Source organism: Eptesicus fuscus, chromosome 2 (genome assembly GCF_027574615.1).
Source record: "Eptesicus fuscus isolate TK198812 chromosome 2, DD_ASM_mEF_20220401, whole genome shotgun sequence".
In the NCBI taxonomy this organism is placed as follows: domain Eukaryota; kingdom Metazoa; phylum Chordata; class Mammalia; order Chiroptera; family Vespertilionidae; genus Eptesicus; species Eptesicus fuscus.
The window spans coordinates 59,026,983-59,038,012 of NC_072474.1; the positions used below are offsets into that span (position 1 = coordinate 59,026,983).

At 49.7% G+C, this 11,030-nt stretch overlaps 1 pseudogene; it reads left to right on the forward strand.

Annotated features, from left to right (window-relative positions):
* The first annotated feature begins 10,094 nt into the window (after positions 1–10,094).
* LOC114232289 (U6 spliceosomal RNA) lies at positions 10,095–10,180 on the forward strand (annotated as a pseudogene).
* The last annotated feature ends 850 nt before the right edge of the window (positions 10,181–11,030 follow it).

Consider the following 11,030-nt stretch of genomic DNA (forward strand, 5'->3'; position numbering starts at 1 on the left):
AAACCCCATTCAAATTTGTATGATTCAATAAAAGACACCACCAAGTTATAGTAAAATAAACTGTGTATGGAATGTCGTGTTTTCCTTTGAAAATTCTAATCATCTATGTCCTTTGTGGAATGGCACCCAGAATAAAGGGGGGTGGGGGAGCCCTATGTACACTAGATCCTATCTGAAGACCTGTTAGTAGGTTCCAGCTGCCAGTAATGCTGAGGCGAACGCTGTTTCCACAGCAACCATTCCTGCAGCCCAGGGTCTCCAGCCCCTGGAGGCAGCATCTTAATTGGCTTCCCACAGGCTACTCCGGGCTCTGTTTTTTCTTTGCTCTCTTGGGAATGTGTGTGCTTAGTACTACATGCCAACAAAACAAATGTCAAGGGTTACTTATTAACAGCGAGTAAAGATGAAGCATGAATAAACTTGATTGTGCAGTTGTAAGAATCAGAGATAGAAGGGGCTTGTAATTTCCACAAGCATTTGCTTTTATTGGGCTTCGTCTGGAGTAAACTCTGAAAGAGATGTTTACGGGAAGTACGGTATCATTACCGCGTTTCATCTTTGAATCACTTAGTCCAGATTGCACTCGTCAGTCATGTAAGTGCAAGGTTTAGTCTGAAGGGCCTGCTTAGGCGTTCTCGAGACAGCGAGCCGAAGTCTTCTTGAGCGGGTGGAAAGCCAGCCCCGTCTGTGATGTCCGATTCAGGGGGAAGTTTTCATGAGATCAAATCAGATTAGATTTCTTCCCTTCGGTTAGCAGGTGGCACTCAGGGTTAGCAGGGCCAGGGCAGGGATCAGCGGCGTCCCAGCTCTCTGCAGCCTGGGTGTCGTTTTGGCTTTGCCTCATTCTGTGCAACACGGCGCCGTGCAGAGAGCGAGCCTGTGGCAGGGGCGGCTGCTCCGGGTGAGGCAGTTAGAGCCCAGGACGGACGCCGCGGGGCTGTGCTCGGCTCGTACGTGTGGCACGGAGTGGTCCCGAGGCCGGCATCCTGGAGCCCGCGAGGGCTGAGCATTTGTTCGTGTGGTTGAATATTAGAAGGTGAATATTAAGGTTTTTTTTATCAGAATCCAAAGGTGGCCCAGTGCCAATCACTCTGGTTCTTTCTGGGCCTGCCTAGTTCTCAGTAGACAGAATTGGGCCCAATAACTAGACCTGATCACAGGTTTACAAGGAAAATCTAATTTTAAAATGAGTTGCTAAATTTCTTAGTGCTTCTTAATCTGATAATGAAGATGCCATGTTTCTTAAGGGTTACTCCTTCCTACTTTTGATGCTGGATTAATACCTGAGTGCCGTAAACTGAACTGCTCTGTGAGAAGCTGGTTGTAGTCTAAATTCTATTTGCCTCCAATGGGGGTCTCCCTGGCACTCGGCCTCCTGCACCTTCACCCCCCCTACCCCCCCCCCTTCTCCCCAGGTGGGAGCGGTGGCTTCTGCACCAGGATCCACAGGCACTTCTGTTCTTTTTCAGGATCCCTTTGGTTAAGTCAATAGGGAGGGGCAAAGCTGTGCTAACACGTTGAAGCAGTGTTTCCCCTGAAGCCCAGGTGTTCCCCCAAACCCAGAACATGCTTCCCTCCCCTGTTATTCCCTGCCTTCCCTGTTTTCCCCACTTGCCCGTCAAATGTACTGAAGAGCATATTCTGTCAAGTTGTGGTACTGGCCCTCCTTCACGGGGTGGCCGTGCGGCTCTGTCTGCCCCGTGTCACCGGTCACTTTCCCGAGTGGAGACTGTGCCCTGAGGACCCCTGTGGACACCCGCATTCTCCCCCACCCCGGTCCTCCACAACAGGTGTAGGTGGGCAGACCGAGGTCGCTTAGGTTTTCACAGATGGGGATGTGAAGTGAACTCTGTACACCCACAACTTCGTGTTGCCACGAAGCTGCAGTTACGTCTCCAGAGAATCTCATTTTTGCCTGGAATCCGGCCAGTCGAGGTCACGTGCGCGGCTCGGGACACCGTTTTTGGCAGATCCAGTTCCCCCTCTGACAGCGCCTCTCTGGTCAGGAAAATCTCCAAGAGCGGATACAATGTGAGTCAATGAAATGGGCCCAGAACAAGGTTTAGGTGACATGCAAGCAGAAAGCATTGGAAATTGGAATTCTCCTTTTTAAAAATGGAAGCTGGATGGAAAGGTTATGTACGCTTTTGTACATGACTGTATTTTGTGTGAACTTGAATAAGATATTTGGAACTGTGAACGTTCTGACATCTCCGACAGCCTCGGGAACGTGTGACGCACAGCCCGCCTGTGGGGTCTGATCTTTCCCTTCGGGGGGGAATCGAGCTGCTCCCGGGAGCTCCTCAGAGACCTCCGAGGAGTCTTTGTTCTGTCTCCTGCGAGGGCACCGAAAGGGGAGGAAGGCTGGGTACAGGCTGGGCATGCCTGTAGCCGCGGGTAGGAAAATGGGCGTGTGCCATCTGCTCAGCTGCCTTTAAAAGAACTCATGGGCCCTGGCCAGTTTGGCTCAGTGGATAGAGTGTCAGCCTGCAACCAAAGTATCCCAGTTCGATTCCGGTCAAGGGCATATTCCTGGGTTGTGGGCTCGATTCCCAGTCAGGGATGTGCAGGAGGCAGCCGATCGATGTTCTCTCTCATCATTGATGTTTCTCTCTCCCTCTCCTTTCCTCTCTGAAATCAATAAAAATATATTTAGGAAAAAAATTCATGGAAGGGAGCCCTAACGGGTTTGGTTCAGTGGATAGAGCGTCGGCCTGCGGACTCAAGGGTCCCGGTTTCGATTCTGGTCAAGGGCATGTACCTTGGTTGCCGGCACATCCCCAGTAGGGAGTGTGTAGGAGCCAGCTGATCAATGTTTCTCTCTCATCGATGTTTCTAACTCTCTATCCCTCTCCCTTCCTCTCTGTAAAAATTCAATAAAATATATTTTTTTAAAAAAATCATGGAAGGAGCTGAAGAGCTGCAGAAACACAGGTAGTGGGCGGGGGTGGGGGTAGTGTAAGTACATTTGCACAGTCTATTTTTATTTGTGTTTTAAATCCTTATTATTGAAAGTATTGTATGCATCCCCCATGGACCCCCTTCTAGCTCGCCCCCGACCCCAGGCCTTCAGCACCCTGTTGTCCGTGTCCATGGTTATGCATATATGCATACAAGTGCTTTGTGCGTAGTCTGTTTTACCATTGGGGTGAATCATTAGCCATTTACTTCTCCGAAGCCATGAGGCTCCGGACCCCTCACTCAGGAGAAAAGGCACATGGCAGTGGTGAGGCGGGAGCACTCCATTCACCCTCTGCGTCAGCTGTCACGGCCCGGGCTCCCTCACGAGGGCCTCGAGCAGCCGAAGCTCCGCGCCCACCTCACCACTGGGGCCCGACGCCTCCGTGGCAGGCAGGCCTGCAGGTGTTCCTTAAGCTGCACACGCTACATGTGCTGTATGTGACAAACGTAAATGTTAAAAATACCTTTCAAAGGGTTGGACTAAGGACCTTGTTCTAACTGCCACCAGGATCCACGATGATCCCTGATTTCGGAGTACCGAGGCTCAGGGGTGCTAATGATGGCGCAGCTCAGTGCCGTCCTGCCACCTCTGAGATATTTCGCTCTTGAAACACTGGGTCCAGAGTAGTGAAATGTAGGCGGAAGTGGCAGCCACCGTTTCCCGACCCTCCGTTTTCATAGATCGTCATTGATCCTGCTCCTGTGAGGGTCCTCACGGGGTCCCACAGCCCGGGGCAAAGCCAGGGAGCCCCCCGGAGCCCCCAGCACATGCTTTGCTGCTAATCCTAATCGTCTGTGACTGCGGACTCCCTGGTGGGAGTTTCAGAATGGGGACCTGCGCAGGCGGGGAGAGGCAGTGCCTTTCATTACTTTCAAGGGGCTCATGATAACCACTTCTAATGGATTCTGAATCTTGTCAGACAAAATATATCCGTTATCCCTAAGCTGGGTCAGCTTAACAAGGCTCTATATATGCACGGCAGAATTTCATATTCAGCAAAAGCCAGAAGCCAAAATTCCCAAATGCGTTTTTAGAATCCTGGTTGGCAGGCCGAGAAATGGGGTTTGGCAGGCGCCAGGGTTGTTGACAGCTTGGTTCTCACGTTTCCTTTCCAGCAACAAGGCTGCTACCCCGGGTGGCACCGTGTTTGCCGCACCTGCCGTGGGCAGTGCGGCCCCAAGTGAGGCCCTCAGGGAAGCCCCCAGAACGGAGTCTCTGACCACTCAGCCCTCTGTGTCTCCGTGGGGCCCATGTGATGTGTACCATGACATCTGACTATGGATTTTGAAAATCAAAATATTTTATGTTTACATTTTCATTTAATTTCTCAAAAGCCGTTCAAAGATGCTTGGGAATCCTTGTCGTGCTGCTGGTTCAACAGCACTGCGTGCTCCCTGGTAAGACATGCTGATTGTTTGGTAATTGCTACTTTTTAAAAAAATTTTTAAATTACTGGACAAGATTAGACAAAGGGAGGGAAGGAAGGGGAAGAGAGGGTGAAGGATATGTTCCTGTCTGGTAGCAAATGGCAGTGAGTGGCTAGGGGTCTTGGGCACGGTGGCCCTTGGGACTAGGCGGCTGGCAGGCTTCCTACTGCTGGTCAAGGACCTCACTCCCAGTAGGCGGTGCAGACTGAATCCTGGGTATTTGTGGGAATGAGTTTCTCCAACCAATTCACAGCCCTAAATTACCAGAGGCCCACATAACACCAACAGAGGCCAAATACTGGTGATGTCTAAGCCCAGACTGCACTCAGATGGCTAAGTTCCACTACCTGCATTCCTTACTTCCTCTCTCTAACTCTCCGTTTATCTGAAAAAATGGAAGCAATCATAGTACCTACCTTATGGGGTTATTACTTGGATGAACATAAAGTGAGCACAGAATAAATCAATAAATGATGGTAGTCCGTTAGTATCCGCTTTTAAGACAAAGATTCTTTCTATACCCAAGTCCAACAAGACATTTTGAATGACTGCAGAAAAGGAAGTGTTTTGCCGAGAACCAATTCCAGCATGTTAATAATTACAAGAGTTTCACCAAAAGTTTGGTGAAGCTTGGGGGCTTAACAATGGCTGAGCCCACATATGTAGTTTACCTGTTGGATACGGCTAAATGGCACTTCCCCCAAACCTGAATAGGATTGTTAGCTGCCAGACAGCTCAGGGCATTTTATTGCCTCCTGTTGGCCAAACACCTGAACAGCTGTAGGCTATTCCCCAAACTGATAATGCTTCTGTATTCTACCCTTTGATACCTTCCCTTTGAAGTGTATATTTCCACCTTGCCTTAGGATAAATCCTGTGAATAAAAGTAGGGTCTTGAGTGGAGGAGGGGAGTCTTCAGTTCCTTTTAGCTGAAGCTCCTCTGACCCCCAATGCCTTTCAAAATTATCTTTCATCCTTGGACTCTAATCATCTACGAGCAGCCCCTTTCTCCAGAATGCTGAATCCTTTGTAAGGCTGGACAAGAACCCCAGCAGTGTTTCCCTCACCATCACCTTTCAATTCTTTGTGTAAGTCAGAATGCACCTCCCACATTTTAAGTACAAATTAGTGCTAACAGGGTAAGCAAGATTTTATGAGAACACTGACCCATTCTCTCCAGGGAGTGGGGGGTGGGTAGTGAAATGGTGACTATTAATATTAATAGATGCATCAAAACCTGTGCGTAGCTTTCTCAGAAAGACCTCTGCTTCTCCCCAAAAACATCGTGGGAGGTCCAGATCTGCTCGCACATGTAACAAGAAGGAGCTACCTGCAGCCGCAGCCGAGGCCCTGTGGGAATGCCTGCGTTCTGGGGAGTGAGGGAACGGAATAACCTCTGAACTGATTCCTGGGTCACTTGGTGTCCTGACATTTCTGTCTCGGGGTGTATTTTTAAGCAACTAAAAACAAGGCTTTCCCTAGGGAGGAGAGCTGCTCTGCTTTTGCAAAGCTCCTAATGAGCATGCTAACGCACATCAAGTCTGTGGGCGAGGCTGAGCCTGGGAGAGTACCTGGGGTCCCTCCTTAGCCCCCTCCTGCCCCCGGGGTTGGGAGGGAGGTGGGACGGACTGAAGGTATCACTGCTTAGGCCAGCAACCGGGCAAGCTTCAGGTTCAAAGGACTTGAGTCTCCTTGAATGAGGCCCTGCCCCCTTCCCTGGAAATTCCGAAATTCCAGGTCTCCTCTCCAGCCTGCCAGTGACTTGAACTTGAGAGTCCTTGAGCCTGCTGCACAAACATCTGAGCTGTGCGGGTGCCCAGGCACGAAAGGTCAGGAAACCCGTTTTTAACAACAAGAGGCCTTTGGCAATGTCAGACGGCCCTGCTGGGACCATGAGCCAGTTCCTAGTTGGCGCTCGCTGTTGACCTTTGCCCGCAAGAGCTCTGGCCTCTTATGACCCCGTGGGGAACGGGGTTATTGCCGGAGCTGTCATTTGGCTTTCTTTTTCTTCTAACCCTAAAGAAAAGGTGGCCGTGAGAGGCTAGTCTGTTAGTGTTGGCCTCCATCTGAGTAGTGTGTGTGTGTTTTAATTCTTACTTACATTTCTCAGGAAGCTCAACACCAGTGGGTTCTAAATCAATAAATAGCACAGATTGCATCCAACTCCCCTGGGATTAGGCACTGGAAGATCAGCTTCCGAAGACCATGTGACTGTGCACCCAGCCAAGTGTGACTGTGCATCCAGCCACACTTGAACGAAAAAAGTAAAAGGTGACGTCTGGACTAATTTTCTCTGCACCAGCTACACAGACTCAGGAGGACACGCTCCATTACTTACAGGAGGAGGTATGGCACCAGAGCCTGGGTTAGCTAACCTGGGGGACATGCTGTTATTGATGCAGATTCGAAGAGTCTGCCCACAGTGGGGTGGCCACCTCCTCTGTCACTCTTCAGTTGCATAGTCTGGTCTCTCACTGCACAGGCAAATGGCAGCCCAGATGGAAACACCAGCCCACACCTGACTCGGGTGCAGGCAGGCAGCCCCTACCTGCGTGTGAGCCAGCCTGGGTTAGCATCCCAAAGCAGAGGCTTGTAGCCCAAGACCAACAGTTGCCATACCTTTCACAAGGCTCTGGTCTCGTGACGTTAGCTAATCCCTCTTTACCAAAAGCCTGGTCGCTTCTATGTCACTTCCATCCGGAGAACTCCTCCATCTAACCCACGGGAGAACTTTCATCTTTTCGGAAGACACGCGGGCCTACTCTCTTCCTCCTTATGACAAGCTCCTCCTCGGCTTTGTGAGACCCTGGCCCTGAGAGAAGGCTGCAGGGGAGCTGCTGCTGGCTCCTTTCAGCACTCCATAAAGACACCTCTTAAAATTGAAGACAGCCCCAAAGTGGAGCTCATAACTCAAGCAGCCTGGGCTACTAACACAGTTAAGATATCAAAGGCAACATAGGTATCATGTTCTTAGATATTTTAGAGACTTCACAACTGGTTTAAAATCTGATTGGTTCCATTTTAAGAGCCCCCGCCCCCCCCCACAAAAAAAAATTGAAGACAACCGACACTTGCATTCCTTTTTAAGAGGAAATGACAAAATTCTGAAGATTAGCATATATTTTATTTACTTTATTTTCCTTCTATATTTGACCTATATTCCACCTTCACCTCAATATTGTTTGGTTCACTATGATTTGACTATTTTTTCCTTTCATTTATTTTTTCCAGTTTTATTGAGATGTGATTTTATGGAGATGTGATTTTATTGAGATAACACATTGTGTAAATGTAAGGCATACACGTTGATTTAATACATTTATCTATATATATAAAAGTCTAAGCGACCATCGCAACTGAATGGATGACCGAACAGGCTGCGTGGGGCAACCAGGTCGGCAGGGGGGTTAGTGAGGGATGACCAAATGACTAAACAGTAGCTGTGTGAGGCAACCAGGCCACAGGGGGGGCAGTGAGAGGTGACCAAATGACCGAACACCTGGCTCCATGGGGCGACCAGGCTGGTGGGGGCGGGGGCATTTGGGGGCGACCAGGCCGGCCGGGGGGGGGGGGGGGGGCGCGCAGTTGGGGGCGACCAGGCCGGAGGGGGGGGCAGTTGGTGGCAACCAGGCCAGCAGGGGGGGCAGTTGGGGGTTACCAGGCCAGCAGGGGGGGGCAGTTAGGGGCGATCAGGTAGACAGGCAGGTGAGCAGTTAGGAGCCAGTGGTCCCAGATTGTGAGAGGGATGTCCCCCAAGGGGTCCCGGATTGGAGAGGTCCCAAATTTCGTGCACTGGGCCTCTAGTATATTATAAAACAATTACCACAATAGCATTAGCTAACACCTCCATCATGTCACATAATTATTTCTTTTTTTGTAGTTAGAACATTTAAGATCTACTCTCAGCAACTTTCAAGTATATAATACAACGAGGTTAACTATAGATACCATGTTCATTAGCTCCCCATCATTTTATTCATCTTATAACTAAAAGTTTACAATCTTTGACCAAAAAACATCTTCCCATTTCCTGCACTGCCCAGTCCCTGGTAAACACTACCAGAATTTTGATAGAGTTTGCAGTGAATCTATAAATGGCTTTGGATAGTATGGACAGTTTTACAACATTAACTCTTCCTACCCATGAATATGGCATATCTTTCCATTTCTTTATGCCTTCAGGTTTTTTTCACCAAAGTCTTGTAGTTTTCAGTGCACAGATCTTTCACCTCGGTTAAATTTATTCCTATTTCTTGCTATTATGAATAGGATTGTTCCATTTCTTTTTTACATATTTTATTGTTATTGTATAGAAACACAACTGATTTCTGTATGTTGATTTTATATCCTATAACTTTACTGCATTTGTTAATTCTAACTTTTAGTGGAGCATTAAGATTTTTTATATATAAGATCATAACATCTGCAAACAAAGACAATTTTACTTCCTTTCTGATTTCATTTCTTTTTCTTAACTAACTAGAGGCCCGGTGCACAATATTCGTGCATGGAGGGGGTATGTGTCCCTCAGCCCAGCCTGCACCCTCTCCAATCTGGGACCCCTCGAGGGATGTCCGACTGCCCATTTAGACCTGATCCCTCTCACAATTCAGGACTGCTGGCTCCCAACCACTAGCCTGCCTGCCTGCCTGATTGCCCCTAACCGCTTCTGCCTGCCAGCCTGATCACCCCCTAACCACTCCCCTGCCAGCCTGATTGACACCTAATTGCTCCCCTGCTGGCCTGATTGCCCCCAAATGCCCTCCTCTGCCAGCCCAGTCACCCCTAGCTGCCCTCCTTTGCCAGCCTGGTCACCCCCAACTGCCCTCCCCTGCTGCCCTGGTCCCCCCAACTGCCCTCTTCTGCAGGCCTGGTCACCCCCAACTGCCCTCCCTTGCAGGCCTGGTCCCCCCAACTGCCCTCCCATGTTGGCCCAGTCACCCCCAACTGTCCTCACCTGCAGGCCTGATTGCCCACAACTGCCCTCCCCTGCAGGCCTGATCGCCCACAACTTCCCTCCCCTGCCAGCCATCTTGTGGCAGCCATCTTGTGTCCACATGGGGGCGGCCATCTTTGACCACATGGGGGCAGCCATCTTGTGTGTTGGAGTGACGGTCAATTTGCATCTTACCCTTTTATTAGATAGGATTGCTCTGGCTAGGACTTTCAGTGCTATGTTGAATTGGAGGGGTGAGAGTGGGCACCAGTGATCTGTTCCTGATCTTAAAGAAAAAGCTCTCATCATTTCACTGTTAAGTATGATGTTAGCTGTGGGCTTATCAAATATGGCCTTTATTATGTTCAGGTATGTTCCTTCTATTCCCGGTTTGTTGACAGTTTTTATCATGAAAGTAAATTTTGTCAAATGCTTATTCTACATCTATTGAGATGATGATATGACTTTATCTTCTTTCTATTAATGTGGTGCATCATTTTGATTGATTTGCATATGTTAAACTAGTCTTTCATCCCAGGGATAAATCCCACTTAATCATGGTATATGATCCTTTTAACATTTGGATTTTTTGGTTTGCTAGTAATTTATTAAACATTTTTGCATCTATATTCATCAGGGATTTTGTGCTCTCGTTTTCTTGTATTGTCCTTATCTGGCTTTGGTATCAGGGTGATGCTGGCCTTGTAAAATAAGTTTGGGAGTATTCTTTCCTCTTCCTTTTTTTTTGTTTTTAATAGTAAATAGTTGAGTGCTTGCTTTGGCAGCACATATACAGAGAAGATTAGCATAGCCCCTGCTCAAGGGTGACATGCAAATTCATGAAGCATTCCTTTAAAAAAAGAGAGAGAGAAAAGAATTTTATCTAATAAAGAGGGAATATGCTAATTGACCCTCACACTGTCACAAAGATGGCGGTGCCCACAGCCAATAAGGCGGGAATATGCTAATTGACTGCCCCACCCTCAAAGATGGCGGCACCCAGTCCCCTCAGCCCTGCTGGGGCAACAGACACACAGCAAGGCTGGGCCTGCCCCCAGTCCCCTCAGCCCCCCAGCCACCCAGGGCCGGCCTGAGGTGCAGGCAAGCCTTGGACATCAGCTGCCCAGCTGCCCAGTGCTGGCCCGAGGTGCAGGCAAGCCTCAGATGGCAGCTGCCCAGCTGCCCAGGGCTGCCTGAGGCTCAGGTAACCAGGGCCGGCCAAGGCTTGCGCTGCTGGCAGTGGCAGTAGCAGAGGTGTGATGGGGGCGTCACCTTCCCCTGATCGCCAGGTCACCTCCCACCCCTGAGGGCTCCCAGACTGTGAGAGGGGACAGGCCGGACTGAGGGACCCCCCTTCCAGTGCATGAATTTTCATGCACCAGGCCTCTAGTCTATATAATAAATGCCTAAGTGACCATTACTGGGGAATGACCAGAATGACTGGTCACTATGATGCACACTGACCACTGGGGGCAGATGCTCAACACAGGAGCTGCCCCCTGGTGGTCAGTGCGCTCCCACAGGGGGAGCGCTGTTCAGCCAGAAGCCAGGCTCACGGCTGGTGAGTGCAGTGGTGGTGGTGGGAGCCTCTCCCGCCTCCGTGGAAGCACTAAGGAGCAGCGAGCTGAGCGGTAAGGAACAGCGAGCAGACAGGCAGTAAGGAGCAAGGGGTCCCAGACTGCGAGAGGGGTGTCCGACTTCCGGC